Source organism: Muscardinus avellanarius (assembly GCF_963383645.1).
Source record: "Muscardinus avellanarius genome assembly, chromosome: 15".
Lineage (NCBI taxonomy): Eukaryota > Metazoa > Chordata > Mammalia > Rodentia > Gliridae > Muscardinus > Muscardinus avellanarius.
Genome location: NC_137801.1, coordinates 43,714,796 through 43,733,925, shown reverse-complemented (window position 1 = coordinate 43,733,925; position 19,130 = coordinate 43,714,796). Strand labels below are relative to the sequence as shown.

Here is a 19,130-nt window from a genome sequence, read left to right as displayed (position 1 = left end):
AGCCTCGGCTAATTAGTGAGGCCCTCTGCCACTCAGTGAGCCCCTGTTTTGAAATAAAGAATAAAAAATTGCACAGGGGGTGTAACTCAGAGATCAAATTCCTCTGGGTTCCATCTCCAGACCTGCAAAAAAATAAATAAAAATAAATATTTGTCCTAATTCATTAAGCCTATAATAAGCACCAAAATACTCATTGAATCAATCTTATATTTAACATATACTGTGTCTGTGTGCTTTATACTCCTCAAGTGATTGACAAAACAACTCTTTTGCTATTGTTATTTTTAGTTAAGAAAACAAATCTTGTCAGATTAATTTTAGAAAGAATCTGAACATTAAGTTATTGCTATCAATGACAAGATCATAATAAAAGAAAATATTTTTTGAGGGGTAAGATAGATAGTTGTTTCCAGAAAATGAGTTCTTCAACAAAAGCAATTACTTTCTTATGAAGGCCCAGGACCTAAAAAATCAAAGAAGGATTATTTTCAGAAAATATGGAACACACTTGTAATTTGTCAATAAGCTTTTTTGTTCTCAGTTTGCCTTCAGAAAACTATCATTACAGACTACTTGTACCTTTTCTTTTTTAGTACACGATGGATGTGCCAAATATATTTAAATAATAACCTAATTTTTTGGAGCATATTTCTGTCATGTATTTCTATTTATTTAATATTGTTTTCTGTTATGCTGCACTTGAGGTCATTTGAGAATTACTTTTTTATATATTAGGTTATGGACTTTGTAGTCTTTCTCTAGCTTTTCCAGGTCACCATGCTTCTGTGAAGAGCCCAATTTTTAAAGTCACTAAAATGTCCCCTTTTGTAATAGAAGCCAGAGCAGTGTTACAGTCTATTCCCCCAAGATCACTTTTTTGCACTTCACACTTACCCCATCCCTAATGATCTTTGGTGGTTTCCAGTAATTCTTTTTCCATATTGCTAATTTTCATTAATTGATTTTACTATTTTCAGTATTCTTTTATGCATCCTGTCCTCAGTTCCCTTTTTGTGTAGCTGATGTTCCATAATCCATTACTATCATCACTCATTTTTCAACATATTTATCTCTTGCCCTGCCCCATCAGTAAACTTAGTTGGTAAAAGAATCACTCCCAATTGAGTCAGTTTTTCAGTTTATTTTCCTAGGTACTTGAGGACTCAAAACTTAGGGAGAAAAACACACAAACCTATCAAAATGTTTTTCTTTAATTCACAACTACTATCCTTAATAAAGCCATATTATCACTATTTAATTCAGACATTTCTGATATTGTTTATTCTACCATACCCTAAGACAGCTAATTTACATTTCATTCTTCTTCCTCAAACATCAGACACCTTTTATTTCCTGTTCATTTTTACCTGGTAATTAATTCTACTTTCTTTAAAAGAGCCGTAAGTATTTAAACATACTCCCACTACCAAAACTACCAAGCTACCTATGTTGGTGCTCATATACTTTGTCTTTCTATGAATTATGCATATTATTCTTGCTTCTATGGAGACCACTTTAATTTGTGCAGAGCATCTCCTTCTCCTTCCTACTAAAGTATCTCTGTTCTTTTTGCATCAAAATTATTTCTTTCCTTTTTGCATCAACAAATTTCTCCTTTCTATTGGATCATAACCATTAGCATATATATATATATATATATATATATATATATATATATATATATACCCTATCATCTCTTATCTTAACAACTATCAAAAAGTCTCTCCTGAGTCCACATTACCTTCTAATTGCCAATTATATTCTTCCCTTGATGGCAAACTCATCAAAACAAGTTTGTACCTTCCAATTTCTATTGAATTTATACTATTAATGCTACACACACACACACACACACACACACACACACACACACTACTGCAATGAAAATGGTCACAATATCAACAATAGCACTGACACTGTCAAGGTGTCTACTCCATTCTCACCTTACTGGTCTAGTAATAGTATTGACAGAGTTGATTCTCTGCCTTTATATCAGTTATGATTTCGTCAGGAAAAGCAATTCATTTTTGGTTTTTTGCAAGAAAGGGATTTAATAGAACTTATTAATAGAGCTCATGAAATCATTAGAAGGGTTGTGGGAGCAAGAATAAGAGACAACTGCAATCAGCTTCAATAAATAAGAAAGAGCCATACTTGCCTGAAATCTACAACAATTAACCCAGCTTTATCTCAACTTCCTTATAATCTCAGAAACAGAAAAGCTACTAACAGGAGTTAACAGTGAAATCCCTACAGAACTCATGATTGTCAACAAGTACCCATCACCCACTGATCTAATGGCTAATAGCTATTCTTCTTACATCTTTGAATGAGCTAATGTTTTTCACAGATGTCATCTAAACTAAAGACCCAATGGTAAGGAATTTTATGAAATACTACTTTCAGGTTTTTATTCCTGTGATTCTATGCAAGGTAGACTTTAGGAGGATGGAACTGTGTTAACTTTCAGTAGACAATATTCTGATTGTTCTTTTTGAACCACATTTCTCTATATAAGATTAAAAAAATAAAAACAGCTCTTACTTAGTTATCCCTCTATTTTTTAGCACTCTTTTTTTTGGTCTACTTTGGTGTTCTTTCTCATCCTCTAGGATACTAAGTATTCCTAAGACTATTTTTTTTTGTGGTACTGGAGATGGAACCAAGAGGCATTCTACCTTTAAGCTACACCCCAGCCCTATTTTTAGTTTATTTATTATTTATTTATTTATTTTGTAGTATTGGGGATGGAACCCAGGGGCATTCTATCTCTGAACTACACTCCCAGTCCTATTTTTTTAGTACTTATATTTTTTGAAACAGAGTCTCACTGAGTTGTGAATGGCCTCTCTAAATAGCTGAGGCTGTTCGCAAACCACGATCCTCAGGTCTCAGTCTCCTGAATGCTGGGATTACAAGTGTGAGCCACCAAGCCTGGCTTCCTAAAACTTTCCCTTTCCATCTATCCATACTGCTTAATGCATTTATTCCTTAATCACAGGACTTTAAATAAAATTTCCTACTAAATACTTTGAACTTACATCTTCAGATTCTACCTTTCTATTGAAATTCAAACTTGTTTAACAAATGCCTAGACAATATCTAAACTTGAATATCTATTAAACATTTCATACATTGTACAAAAATACACTGCTGATCTTTCTTGATAAACCAGCCATTCTGTTAGTATTAACACAATCTCAGCAAGTTTTCCCCCATACTAAGTCTGAGACTTTGATATTATACTTGACATTTTGCCTCAGATCCTGCATTCAAGCTATTGATAAATCCTGTAAACTCTGTCCCCATTTTTCAGCTAGAATTCAAACAAGTTAAAAAAGGGAAGATTCAAAATAAAAGTTACACAATTTCACATGGTTCAAAACTTTACTATGGGTTCATCACTCTCTTATGGAGGAAAAATACACATTCTTATCTATAAGCCTCTAAGTGCCACTACCTCTTTTATCTCATCTCCTACTTTAAACACAGTCTTTTATTTTTATTTTTGATTTATTCATCAAAATATTTCCTCTGTGCAGATAAAAAAACTTGATGCATGTTATGAACTTAATCAATCAATATTTTTAAATAAATAAATATGTAGAGCTGAATTTTTAATCTCTAGAGATGAAAATGAAAGTCATTAAAAATGAAAAGAGTCCAAAGGTGAATTTGTAGATACTTATATTTTGCTTCTGAGAAATTTGAAAATGTTCTAATTTTAGAAATATCAAATAGTTGACAGTGACATGACCTTGGTGTAGAACATTATAAGGACAACTTGGTTTTGAAAATAAAATAAAAATTTAAAGTTATATTAACCAAGATCAGATTGACCCACTGGTTCAAATTTTCCAACACCCAAATTAGAAAAAAACAATCTCAGTAACCAAATTGTCTCTTTGCTTCATGCTGAAAAAAAAGATTAGGTTTTATAGCTGAAGTCATAAGGAACATTTTAAGGAACATCTATTATTAGCCTCATTAAGAGAAACTGAAAGAACACCTCCATTTCCAAGTGATATAAATAAATGTAGTACCTCAAAAGGAAGATGTGACAAACAAAAAATATGAAAGAAAAGAAAAAAGTAAATGGGCTATCAATAAAAGTAAACTGCTTTGAGATTTACAGATAAACAGTGAAAACTACCTAAGGTCAGTGAAATGCAATGTTTCCTCTATATTTTAAAAGAAATATTTTTGCAGTCCTGTCTTTAGAAATGATTATATAAGCTAGTGTGGTGGTGCACACCTGTAACTGCAGTACTTTGGATGCTGAGACAGGAGGATCACAGGTTCCTGGCCAGCAGCAGCTACATAGTGAGGCCCTCCACAATTTAGTGAGATTCTGTTTTAAAATAAAAAAAAAAAGAGCTGGGGGTGTAGCTCGAAGGTAAATGCTTCTGGGTTCCATCCCCAGTACCTAAAAATAAATAAATAAATAAATAAATAAATAAATAAATAAATAACGCATCAGAAGGCAGCGGGTGGGCATGAGTAGGGGCTGGCAGTGGTGGACGCATTGGAGCTGCCAGCAGTCAGCAGGAATTTGAATCTCCGGGAATGAATATTAACTTGTTCTATTCTGGGCTGTGCTAGCAGGACCTTTCAAAGAAAGAGCCATGGCCACAGAAGCAGCTTCTCACCTGAACCTTGATGCCCTCTAGGAAGTGCTAGAGTGCCCCATCTATCTGAAGTCCTTTACAGAAGAGCAGCTGTAGCCCAAGCTCTTGCACTGTGGCCATACCATCTGCTGCCAGTGCCTGCAGAAGCTACTGGGCAGTAGCATTAATGGTCTCTGCTTTCCTTTCTGCATCAAGATGACCCACATCACCAGCCTGACACAGCTAACAGACAACCTGACAGTGCTGAAGATTATCTAGATGCTGGGCTCAGTGTGGCGGTGAGACGGCTTATGTGCCAGCCCGTGGGTGACAGCAGCTCAGCTCCATGTTGTGTGAACCCTGCCGGGACATTGACCACCAGCCTTCCAGTCACTGCCCACTCCCTGTTAGAGGCAGCTGAGGAGTGGCGTTGGGACTTTGGGGAGAAGATGACCCATCTGCGGGAGCTTATGGGGGAGCTGCAGGATGGAAGGTGGCTTTGGAAGGTGTTTCCAAAGACCTTCAGGAGTATGGGCACAAGGAGCACAGGGTCCAGGAGGAGCTGGCATGCTCTTGAAAGTTCTTTACAGGCTCTTTGGCTGAAGTTGAGAAGTGCAATAGTCAAGAGGTGGAGGAGCAGAATTACCTGCTTAACATCTCTGAGGTACAGGCTTGTTTCTTGCTATGACTACTTTCTGGCCAAGATCAAGGAGGCTGATGTAGCTCTCCTGGAGGAGAAAGCTGAAGAGAAGGAGCCAGAGCTCAACTGCCAGTTTGACCTGGGACTTCACCCTGCTAGATGTAGAGCTCCTTAAGGTTAGTTACATTAGCCCCTGCCAAATAGAGCAGGCTGTGAAGAAGCCCTGGACAATTAATGTGGAAGATTTCTGGGCCATGGAGGCAGCTGCCTTTGCTGCTTCCACTTCTGTTACTTTTAGGGAGATGGACATAGGCCCCAAGAAAGTGGTTGCCAAACCGAGGTAAACAGCATAGTTCTGAGGCAGCCATAATATCCACCAGTACATCTTTCTTAAGAAGATGAGGGCCAAAGGCAGCACTCCAGGCATGTTCAACCTGCCAGTCAGTCTCTCCATGATCAGTCAAGGTGAGATACTGGCCTCCAACTGTGGCAACTACCATATCCAAGTGTTTACTCACAAGGACTTTTTGAAGGGAAGGAGATATGCCACAGTCCCAGTGGCAATAAGAGAGCTTTGTGCTCAGCTTCCTTGGGGCTGACTTGCCCAATCTCACTCCTTTCTTTGTGGCCATGAGCTGCCATGAGCTGATTGGTGTGACTGAGAGTTATGACAACTCTCTCAAGGTATATACTTTGGATGGCCACTGCATGGCCTGTTACAGGATCCAGGTGAGCAAACCATGGGACATCACAGCCCTGCCATCTGGTCTGTTTGTGGTAACTGACGTGGAAGGTGGAAAGCTTTTGTGTTTCAGTGTTGACTGAGGAGCAGGAGTGATCAAGAACAGCTGTCTCTGTAGTGCTGTGTGGCCGGTTTGTCACCTGTGATGCTGAGGGCACTGTCTACTTCAACCAGAGCTTGGGCCTCAAACTGGAAAATTGGCAGAATGAGCATCACCTGTAGGGAAGCTTCTCCACCGGCTCTGTGGGCTTTAGCCACTTCTTCCTGGAGAACAAGAATTCCCTCTGCCTCGCTGGAATGTGTGTGGATGCTGGTGGTGATCTTATCCTGGTTGATAGTAGCTGCAAGGATATTCTCCATTTTCCTAAGGATGGGGCTATAATATTCTTATTTAAGAGGGCCTTACATGTCCAGTGGATATCACCCTCATTTCTAAGGGGCCAACTACTGGTCTTGAACTGTTGAGATCATTGTATCAAGATCTACAGCTGCAATCTGAGAAGACATTCCACCCCTTTGGGGATGAAAAATACCAGTGTCTTCTGCTCCCAGCCACCTTTTCTCCCTTACTCCCTGGAAGTTGGCAGTACTATAAAAGAGACTTTATCTACGTGATAATTCCAGCTGGGTTGTCATAGAATTTTAGAAACTCTATTTTTTAGTGATTGTCTTCCCCACACCACTCTACTTCCAACCTAACCTTAAAGCTTTAACAGATACATTACCCCAAATAACACATATGGTATTAGCTGAAGATTCACTAGAAATTAGGTGCTTCTAAGGTGTCATTTTTAGAAAGGGCCACTTTAGCATTTTGCCCCTTTATTTGAAATCTGTGTATTGAATCTATAGATTTTCTCCTTTTGACTTTGATGACTCTCTGTTCATTTGTTTCCTTCCTCTCTTAATGATACTGTTTGCATTCTGTGTGCATGCTCCAATGGAATCTGCTCAACCTTTCATGACAGGTCAGATATCATATCCTGGTGTCATGGTGTCTCAAGTTTGATCCTCTTCACTACTGTGGAAGCACATTCATTAAATGGCACCAAGGAATATACATAATCTCATAGAGAAGCAGTTTCTCTTGGCTGGGGATTTGTGCCATCTCAAATGGGTCTCTATTGCAGATATACAAGATAATGGACTGACTCTAGTTGGTTAATGTCGAAGACCTTAGTCTGAAAATTGCCTTTTAAAGGAGCGCATGGAGTGGAATTACACCACAGGACAGAAAGAGAGGAACAAGCAAACATACATGTTGATATTGTTAGGAAATTTGATACATCTGTAGGGCTCATCAGTTTTCAAAGTTTTTCTACTGACCTGTGCTAAGAGTTGTCTGGGGAATTGTTCCAACACAGGCCAAGGCCAACAAAGTGGGATATGGAAGTGGACATCCATTTTTATTACTAAAACACCAAAACTGTTGCATATGGTTACTCTGTATTTTCAAGTGAGTGCATACTGTATGGTTTTGGGGTTTATTTTCATTATTTTACTAAGCATTAAATAACTGATAACTGTTTCTTCAAAAATATTTTATTAATCAGTTCCAAAAACAAAGATGTTAATGATCTTTGAAGTTAGGATTCTGTACAAGTTGGTTTGGCAGGATGAGGGACAAGCCCTGATTTGGGGTCAGTAAGTCCTTTCCCTCATACTGAAGTCCATCATCTGTGGAACACTGGTACAACACTTTTACTTCATAAACCTTAAATGAGAGGTTTGAGTTAATTATCTACAAGGTTTCTCTCAGCTCTGATATGGTTTATTAGTAACACTAAGCTTCTAACTATCTGAAATTTAACCCAATGCAGCTGGAGGGTTTCTTGGCAATGTCTGCATATGAATACCCAGTCTCCTGGACAATAGTAGTAGCTAAGAAACTATTATCACAGAAGCTTTTATACTTACAGTGAAGAAAAACAAGGTGGGCATAATGTGTAGAGCTACAAAAAAATGCATGATGAGTTACATCAGAAAGAGGGAATGCATTTTGTAATCCACAGGATCAGACAAGTGACTCTAAGCATTTAGCAGTAAATAAGTGTTCTTCTTATTGTGTTAAATCTTAAAATTTATGGCAATTTCTCTTGAACAAGTTAATAATTGACAAACACAATTTAGAAGAACACTAAAATGAGTTTTCCTTAATTGTCTGGCTGAACAAAAGCACTTACCCATCCCCAAACCAAAAAGCATACTGCACACATAATACTGACAATCCAACACTTTTATTCATTATATATATAGGGTAGCCCTGGCTGGTAGCTAGAGCCAGCTCACACAGCAAGTTTAAATATTCCAACTTCAAACACATGGAATGATCGGTGGGAGCAATGATACATAAATACAAGGCAGCAGAAAAGCCAATCTTCACCTAGACCATCGGCTGCCAATAAAGAGTTTAGAGAATCTGCACTGAGCTGAGAGAGGGAGATAAGAATTGCACTTGTAATTCTTGTTGATAAAGAAACAAAAGGACTACAACTTTAGGAGGACTTGCTTAGCTTTACATGGCCACAAATTTTCTCTGGCATGAGCTATCATTTTGAGAGAATCAAACAGTTATTTATTATCAAATTCAGCAATCAATTTGTCCCTTAGGTTAGGCAAAATTGGGGGTGGTCTCCTGAACACAATCTCATAAGGAGTTAACCCTAGTATATAAGAGGTACCACAAACCCCATATAAGACATAGGGGAAAAGATTCCCCCAGTCTCTGCTAGTCTCCGTGTTTAATTTAGTAAGGGTCTCTTTTATAGTTCTGTTATACATTCTATCTGTCCTGAACTCTGGGGCCTGTCCAATTTGCCTCCCAAATTTGGGCTAATTCTTGAGTCATCTAGGAAGTCAACCCTGGTCCATTGTCTGAACTCAAGAGTGCACCATACCTTGGAAAGGTGTCCTTGGTCCATTTATCTACTGAGCGCTCATCAAAAATAATCAGAACATTCTCCCCCTGGTCAAAAATCCCATGAAACTTCTTGTCAGGAATTATCTGTGATAATTTACTTTCCATGTCAGCCTTGGAGAGTTTGATGAGACTAGATATATGTTCAATCTGTACTCAGGAAAAAGACTCAATGACTCAAATAAGATACTATAACTTGGCCAAGTGTGTGCCAGGGCCTTTTTAGCCTGAGCCATGCATTTTAATGCTTCTGTCTGTCTCCCTGCATACTGAAGTACAAGCTTCCTGCTGACCAAAGCCTGAACACCTTATGGCCTTGGGGTTGTCAAGTCATATCCCTCAAATGCTTCCCATGACGTTTTCCAGTCATCCTCTGTTGCATGGATAATACCTGACTGCATGTCCAAGGTAGATGGCATTTGCTGTGGTATGAGCAGAGGTTAAGGCAGCTCATTCTTTCAGCAGATTGCTCAGAGCATGGTATGTTTTGACTTCCTCCAAAAGAGCTTTGTCATTTTCAACTCCTGCAACAACTGACAACCCAAATGCAATGCTTACAAAGAAACCAGTCTTGCCTCCAAAGCAAGAAAGTAAAAATCTTTAACACAATCTCTTTTCTGGCTTCAGACAGCCATCCTTGCCCTTCCCTTAGTACATATCTCAAATAGGTTACCTCTTTTGACAGGTTTGTGCCTTTTTAGCAGACATCCTGTAGCTCAGTGCTCCCAGCATGGTGAGAAGGTCCTCTGTTCCCTTTTGGTAATCTCTGGCAGTATTGATGGCTCATTTTGCCATTACTCACCCAAATCCAGATGAATTTCTTGGTGCAAGGAAGTTCTTTTCTCTTAAATGGCCCATAAACACAGCTCTACTTTCTGTCTGATGAAGCTGCTGCCATCTGTGAACCATGCAGTCTCTGCATCAGTCAACGGTTGAGTGCTTAAGTCTTCTTTGAGCCCATGGACTTGGCTAAGAATCGCTGCACAGTATGGGGGCATCCACGTCTGGATCTGGCAGCAGAGTAGCCAGTTTCAAGGCAGTGCTTGGCAAGAACCAGATACACAGGGGTTTAATAAATAAGTCAGTGGCTGTGATGATTCACAGACAAGGGGGCCACCCAGCTGTCACTGGGTCTAGCTTCTTTGAGAGATAGGCTACAGGCCTCTTCCAAGGCCCAATGATCTGAGTCAGGACTACTCCCTTTTTCTTAGCAATATACAGATGGAAAGGTATTTTTTTAAACCCAGAAGCCCCAATGCTGGGGCTGACAAGAGAGCCTGTTTAATCTGGGAAAAGGTTTTTTCTTCTATCTCAGTCCACTTAAATGGCTTTTCCCTAGTATCCTCACATAGGGGTCAAGCCAACTCAGCCAAGCCAGTGATCCATAGATGGCAAAATCCTGCTGAGCCCAAGAACTCTCACACTTCCTTCCAGGAAGTGGCAGTAAAGATTGTTAACACAGGCTCTTTTCTGGCTTCAGAGAGCCATCTTTGCCCTTCCCTTAGTACATATCTCAAATAGGTTACCTCTTTTTGGCAGATTTGTGCCTTTTTAGCAGAGGCAATCTCTGGCAGTATTGACAGCTCATCTCACCAGTACTCACCCAAATCCAGATGAGTTGTTCATTAAAACCCTCTTCAGGGCCATGCCACCCAAATGCAAACATAGGTCAGATCTGGAGTGCCAAATACAAACTAAAGAAGGTATCTTTAAGGGTTGGGGACCATGGCGGAGATCTTAAACTGGCCGATAGTCATTCAAATTTGGACCAATATGCCCAAGGCAATGAGGCATCCAATAGGGCACTGTCCTACTCTGTTTGGACTCACACCAGGTTTGAGTTCCACTAAGACTGATACCCAATGAGTGACTAGCCCCATGACCCTGGTCTTGGTCCAGGCAGTTGGGTAATTAGCCAGACTTTTATTTTCCAATTGAATTGTCAACACCTGTATGGGGCTCCCTGCCTGATCAGTCACCTGAGGCTTTTAAATCTCTTCCCATGAGTGGGTATGGGCATTCTGGTATTACCATGAAAGAGTGGGATACCCAACCCATTCCAAGATACACTTTTCTTTAGGCATTGGCCTGCACCAGTAGCTCCCTATACCCAAGACTTACTAGACAATTTTCCCAGGGCCTGAGTCAAGACCGAGTGTAAAGTCAACAGGCTCCCACCTCACTTTGAGAGTTACCCTGGGTTTGGGGAGGGGTTCTGAACCCTGTTGGGGCACTCTTTAGCCCAATGTGCACTTTTTCAGTCACAGAAACTCTCCTCCAGTGCTTCCAAAAGGGTTACAGTACTCTCCCAGAGGGTGGGTTCTCAGCTTTTACACAAGGCACCTGGAAGCTCAGGAGCTTGCCTTCAGCATGCTATCTTATTGTTAAACTCAATTTACAAATCAAACTGTTTCAAAAGCCTTCTCATTTTTTTTATAATTTGCAAGGCTCACTTTTGCAAGTTTAAGGACATTTTCCAGCTAAAGCAAAATTTAACAATAAATTAATACAAATATTTTCTTAAGTGCCCCCCAGTAACCATAAGGTTGACCAACAATGCCCAGAAAATGAGACCAAAAATAGACAAGTAACACATAAAAACCTAACAATGAAGACCAAAAGAAACACATCAGGCTCACACATACAGGCACAAATAATGTAAAACAACCAATCTTCCTGATGCCTGGAGGAAGTACCGAAAATGAGATGTCAGCCTCTCACCATACCATAGGAGTGAACCACTTCATCTCCTGCTAAACCAACCTACCAAGTGGGTAAGGACATCTTCCAGATCCCACGGCTTGGGGTCCTTCAGCGTGTCTGCCTAGACCACCTACAGGCAATTTCCAAAAGGGCCTGACAAGAGAGAGAAGACAATTTAGACACCACACCATTAAGACAAAAAAAAAAAACAAGTATCCCCACCAGCCGGCAATAGGCTTCACGAATCAGGGATCCTGTGGGGGTCTTGGGGATCCTGGATGAGCCCCCAGATGTTACACCCAGTTTGAGGAGTCCCCAAAGACCACCAGGAGACTGACACTGTATGCAAAAGCAAAGAGCTTTGATTTAGGCTTAAGTCTCAGACTTTACCAACACAGCGAAGCCGTACTGAGTCCCTTCAGCAGTAAAGACGAAGCTTTTATGGTGTTTATGGTAGGGTTGGGGAAACTAGTAGCTACATGACTGGGTAAATTCTGAACAAGGTTGATCTGGCACAAGGGGATTGGTCCATTATTAGCTTAAACATTTTAAGCGCAGGTTTGGGGGTTTTATCAGTCAGTATTCAGCTGGGCTAACAGCCAATTCTTCGCTTACCAAGATCAATCCTAGCTACAGATCTTTGGCTGATAGCTTTTGAGACAGAGAGAAGAATTCTGTTCTGCTTAAGTCTTATTAACAATTCAGGATTCTTCATACACCTAATTTTCTCTAATACCTATTAAGTTGTTTACCAAGAGACTCTGTTATGCTTCAGTGAGCAGGCATCAAGGAGGTCCCTGACTGCTCAACCCTCTGTAGGAATGGCAGAGTCCTGACATCAAGTCACTTTCCTTTAACCCTTACTATCCATTCTTCATCCTTATTATTTCTATAAAGGGAAGGGGGGACTATGTAATAATTAGCTTTGGCTCCCTTAAGTGGCAACCATGGAGGTACTTTAATAAGCTGGCCCAATTAATTTTTCAAGCATCACATCTGACTTTTCCTCAAAAAGACTCAGCATCTATAAACAACTGTAATTGTTTTAATTTATATTAGTCAGATTCTTACTATTTGAGACTTTATGAATTTATGAGAGATTCTCAGGTTTCTTAATACCCTTTGTCCTGTAGCATCTTCCTATGCAAAGAGCAGCATGTCTCATTGAGACCACCAGGATCATTTGGCTTGATTAATAATCCAATTAGAACACAGGATACAAAACAGGGTCAATGTGAAGCCGGGCATGGTGGCGCATGCTTGTAATTCCCGCGCTTGGGAGGCTGAGACAGGAGGATCACACAAGTTCGAAGCCAGCCTCAGCTACTTAGTGAGGCTCTCAACAACTTAGTGAGACCCTGTTTCCAAATAAAGTATAAAATAGGTCTGGGAGTATAGGCCGGAGGTAGAAAAGCCCCTGGGTTCCACCACCAGTACCACCAAAAAAAAAAAAAAAAAAAAAAACAGGGTCAATGTGAGAGTAGTCATTGTCTTCCTGCCTTGCAGAAGTCCTCCTTTTACTGAGACCTTGTCAAACTTCCCGAGGGACACGGGCCTCGCCAGTGGGTAAGAAACAAGCATACAAACTCACACACACACACACACACACACACACACACACACACGATGGAACCCTACAAATATACGAATACTCAGCCGATTCGGCCCCTTAATTCTCTTTATTTGCAAATGCAGAATCCACTGGCATCTTTTCTGCTGCAAGCCTGGTTCTCTGAGTTTCTCTCAGTTTGTACAGATGGCCAGTATCAATGAGGCTGGATCTAGTCTTAAGTGTGTTTCCCCTCATGCTTTTCACCAATGCTGAGTCTGAGTCTCTCCAAATCTCTGCTATGTCCAACAAGAGACTCCATCCCCACCTTTGTCAGGTTGAACCACAGAGTCTCAGATCCTGCAAGTTTACTACTTGCTGTGTAAGTCTCTATGACTGCACTGGACAGTCTCTCTTGGGGACATTTGGTAGGTTGACCTACAGTGTTGTACGGTGCTGCTCTGGGTCTCTGGAGTACACAGTAAGCTTGGCTGTCACTGATGCATGTCATATTTGTTGTTTGTACAGGAGAGACTGATGGCTTCCAATGAGCTTCAGCTTCTTACTTCATTTCAAGCTGTTGGGTTTTTGTTTTTTTTTCTGTAGGTCTCTGGGAGTACAGTACAGTGAAGCAAGATGGAGCTGCCAGAATGCCCACAGCCATAGTCCTTGGAGGTAGACAGGTCCTTTTCTACTCTGATCTGCCATCTAGATTTTTTCTACTGCCTTTCACTTGCTGTGCTCTTTTTAAATTTATGCTGTTTTACTTCTTTTGCTAGAAAGCTGTTTTCATGACAATAGAGACCAAGACCTAGTGTTAGCAGGGTTGATATGTGCTACTTCCTTTGGTTGCCATCTTCTTTTGAAGAGAGAGATTTATTTTAATGAATTGGTTCACATGGTTGTGGAGACTGACAAGCCTGAGTTTTGTAGAAAATGTAGAGTAGGAAACCCAGTTTGAGTTAAAATTTCATGTAGATCCCAAAGACAACCTACAGGAAAAATCCTGTCTTCTTTTGGAGATATCTGTAAAATTATAAACACATTATATGATGCCCATCACATTATGGAGGATAATATATTGTATTCAAAGTCTACTGATTCAGATATTAATTATATCTAAACAATACATTTGTACCAACATCTAGACTGGCAAAACTGCATAACATGGGTACCATTGCCTTGCCAAGTTGGTACATAAAATTAAGTATCACACTGAAAACAAGTATACTGAAATTTATCAAATACTTTTTAAAAATTTTGCTAGCCTCAAACATTTATAATAAATAAGAATAAAGACTATGTTATATTTGGAAATGCTGTGTACTTCACCAAATTTTTTAATTTTAAAACAATAAACAAAATTGGTAGACCGAGCAAAATTTTGAGGAGCCAAACAGAATCTGTGATTTTACAATGGCAAACAATCTCATTGTCCTTGGAGATGAGGGGAAGAACTTAAGGAAAGCTAAAGCTTTAGCAAACTTAAGTGAAATTTAAAGTTTCCATTGTTTTTAATAAGTGGGTTCTATTAACAAAGGTTTCGGTTTCATTTCCAAAAAGAAAATTTTTATTAGTGGACAAATTAATATTCATAATGTAAACTTTTATCTGCCAGGTATTGGTTGATAGACATAATTTGTTAATGATTTGTTAATGTTCAGAGAAGGATGAAAAATACAATCAACACTCTGATTTTTTTTGGTGGTAGTTGGAATTGTAGGGACATTCTTCTAATCTCTGAGCCACACCCCTAACTTTATTTATTTATTTATTTATTTATTTATTATTTACTTATTTTGCAACAGGGTCTCACTAGGTTACTGAGAGTCTGCTACATTGCAAAGGCTGATCTGCAACTTGTGATCCTCCTGTCCCAAGTACTGGGATTATAGACATGTACTACCATGCCTGTCTAATACTGCTTCTTTGCATGATAAACCATAGTGTGTATGTAAATCATCTGAGGCACATGATGCAAGTACAAATAAATAAGCCCCAGTCCTGAGATTTTGGTAGAGGTATGGCCTATAACCCAAAATTCCTCATTTTGAAAAAAGGATTCAAGATGTTATTGAATCATGCAGTATATAAATCACAATTTTAAAAATTGATACAGTTAAACACATATCTTATTTCTGCTGTAATCTCTAAAAAATAGTTTTGTTTTTTTGGCACAGGGAATGAAACTCAGAGCATTCTACCCCCTAGCTATTCCAAGACCAGTTTTACTCTTTAACTTTTGAAACAAGGTCTCACTAAGTTGAGGAGGGCTTCATTAAGTAGCCAAAGCTGGCAAAGAACCTGCATTCTTCCTATCTCAGCCTCCCAAGTACTAGGATTACAAGCCTGTGCCAACATTCCTGGTTTCTAATGGTTTTTAAAATATATTTCCAGTTACTAATAGTTTTCCTGGGGGGAAAAAAAAGAAAAACAACAAAACCTGATGTCAGAAGGACTATATTTTTCTCTTTATTTATTGCCAATTTCTCACTAAGTCTCACTAAGTCAGATTTTTTGACACTTCTTCATACATAAACCAGTTAAAAACAACTTAATTCTAGGATATATATATATATATATTTTTTTTTTTTTTTTTGATCTGAAGATTATGAAAAAATTGGTTTGCGTTTCAGAATAAAAGGTACTTTACAATTTCTGTGGCTACATAGCACTAGTGCATTTGAGCATAACTTCAGATTATCAATATTACAGTGGAATTTGCTTTATTGTTTTAGTATTATGTATATTAAGTTAATAGCTTAAATATATTAAAATATTTAAAATATTTTTAAATTTTTATTATGTAATATGACATTAAAGCAAAACGTAAAATGTTTACAAAAATGCATATAAATTTATTAAGCAAAACAAAATTATTGTCATTAGAGAAATGACTACAATTCCATATTGTCTCATAAATCAGAATCAAGGGTTTTGTGAAAGTGATTTCCCAACTTTAATGTGCAAAAGAGTCACCAGGAAACCTGCTTAAAATGCACTCTGATTAACTCAGTCTGAGTTGGGGCCTGAATTTACACATTTCTCAGAAGTTTCCAAACTTTCTTCCATGCTGTCAATACACAGACTGCAACTTCAGTGTTAAAGCTACTGAAAGAAAATGCTCATATATTCATGAAGTTGCATTACTACTAAGGTACTCATAAAACGATTATGTAGCACATATTATGACAGATTTTGTTAACATCTTGACCATTATGTAAATATGGCACATTTATAATAAAAATATTTTTCTCTTCTAAATATGTAGGTGAGTGATATGATGTTTGGGACTCAATCTCAAATGTGAAAGAGCCAAGGAAGTGTAAAAAATTCAGTGTTGAATCATTAAATTGGCACAGTTGTAAATTTTGTAAAGGTACATAAGAGAATTATCTACCTTAAAACTCAATGTTTTCCATGTATGAAATAGAGAACATAAGTCCATGAAGAAGGTAAACTTTGAGAATATCAGTCATGATTTCTGTTGATGATGTTATGGCCTTAGTGCCCCATCCTTAGTCACATAACCTCTGAGTTGTTCACCCTTACTGCAAATAGTCACCAATTCACAATGGTTTGACTTACTCATTTTTTACTTTACCATCGTGCAAAAGGGATACACAGTAGATTGTGAACCTTGAATTTTGTGGTTTTATCTTTTTCTGAGATGGGCAATGATGGGATAGTGACAGGTGTGTGATACTCCTTTGATCCTGAACAGTGGTAGAAGAACACAGATCCTAGGTTGTCACCTGTCACATGGGTTGGGTGGCAAAGATTACTTTACAGTGCACTCTGCCCTTAGGTTGCAACTTCAGTATGTCAAATGTATTACACACCTCTTCCATGATTGATTTTTTTCCTTCTGTGTGTTTATGGGGATATAATACCATTGTAAGTCAGATAATCTCTGTCATTTAAACTATTAAAGGGTTTGGGCAGAATTAGGGGCATTCTACTTACCTTATGGACTGATAAAAAATTTTAATTAGGTCATGTTGAGAGTAATTAAGTTCCACCAGCTTCTACCTTTCTTCTCCTTCTTCTTTGCCTTCTCCTTTTCTAAAATAGGATAACAATTAAATTTGCTCCACTGATGGGCTCCTCTTTTTACAACAGATTTCTCTATCTCATGCAACTCTGTTTGGTAGTATTTTACTCAAAATACTATCACACTAGAACTCATTTCAAAATTGGAGTTGGTCCTCTCAAACCCTGTTGCTGCAGGTTTATGTAATGTGTTATGTTCTTTGTTATCCTTTCAAAAATGTCCCCAGCAACTTCACTAAGATTCCTTTGCTCATCCACAAAAAGCAAATCCTTATCCACTAATGTTTTATCATGATAGTACAGCTAGTTGCATTTTCAAGTTTCCCTTCTAATTTTACTTCTCTTGCTATTTCTACCACATCTGCAGTTACTTTTTCCATTAAAGTCTTAAAGCCCTCAAAGTCATCTATAAGGGTTGAAATCAACTTCAAGTTTCTATTAATGTTGATATTTTGATCTTCAATGAACCACAAGTGTTCTTAATGACATCTAGAATAAAGAATCATTTCTTTAAACATCCTTAGCCTAGATCCATCAGAGGATTAATTGTCTAGCAACTATAGCCTTATAAAATGTATTTCTTAAATAATTAGGCTTATGAGTTTAAATAAGTCTTATTATATTGTACATGGACTGCAAAATAGATGAAATATCAGGCATGAAAACATCAATCTTGATGTACATCTTCATCAGAGCTCTTGAGTGAAAAGGTGTATCTTCAATGAGTAGTAATGTCTTGAGAGAAATTTTGTTTTTTGGAACATTAGGTCTTACAGTGTGCTTAAAATATTCTGTAAAACGTGTGGCAAAGAGATGCACTTCTTCTAGCTTTAATCTTTTTTATTACAATTTTCTCATCTCTCTCAGCCTTCATAGAATTAAAAAGAGTTAGTAATTGTCTCTGGATTAGGCCCTGGTGTAAGAGAATGTTGTGGTAGGTTTGATCGTATAACCAGATCACTAAATGTTTCTCCACAGTGACAATAAATTTCTTTTTTTCTTCTATAAATCTTTTTTATACTCAGTAAAGTAGCACTTTCAATTTCCTTCAAGAACTTTTCCTTTGCATTCACAACTTTGCTGTTTGGCATAAAAAAATACACCTTTCAGTCTAATTCCAGTATTGTTGCACTACAGAGAATAAGGAGACCCAAGTAGAAGAAATATGGGTAAATCAGAATATGAACAACATTTATTAGGTTTGCCTTCTTATAAAGTGTATAATTTTTGGCACACCAAAACAAATACATGGTAACACTGAAGATTGTACCAGTATTGGGAATAATTTTCAATTTTTCAAATATATCTTTGGTAGTAAAAGAAGCCAGGAGCTTTAGAGAAAGGGCTTCCGAATTTCTGGCACCAAAGGTGATCAAATAACACATTTTGGAGTGTAACAAAAGGTGTGGGGGGTCTGTGCTGAAAACAGAGCTGCCTCCCCACCCCAGAGGAGTAGATCTGGTTGGGTTAGAGACAAGGAAGGATATCTACATATCAAACACAGATCTTGTTGGGCTGGTTATAAAGATACTCCATGTTTAGGAATCTTCAGTGATTTCATTCAAAGTACCCCATCATATTACCCCTGGGTAAAATGAGGCTCTAACTGCTTTCTGTATTTCTATCTTTTGAATAAACCCCTTTAAATCTCTAGCAAGAGTCCTGACCAGTGTTCTGTCAGTTTCCCAAAGCCTAACAGGACAAACCATAACAAAGATCAACACAACAGCTATAATAATGATGAAGAAATTTGAAATATTGCAGGAATTGCAAAAATGTGACACAAAGTCATGAATTAAACACTCTGTTGGAAAGTGTTGTTTATCAGGGTTGCCATGAATCTTCAATTTGGAAGAAGAAAGAAAGAAAGAAAGAAAGAAAGAAAGAAAGAAAGAAAGAAAATCAATATCTTCTATGTA

General features: G+C 38.3%; 1 pseudogene across 1 annotated transcript; it reads left to right on the top strand.

Annotated features, from left to right (window-relative positions):
• Nucleotides 1-4,625: 4,625 nt before the first annotated feature.
• On the top strand, nucleotides 4,626-6,604 carry LOC308273971 (E3 ubiquitin-protein ligase TRIM32-like; annotated as a pseudogene). The gene has a single exon. The product of its transcript is annotated as an E3 ubiquitin-protein ligase TRIM32-like (transcript).
• Nucleotides 6,605-19,130: the final 12,526 nt, after the last annotated feature.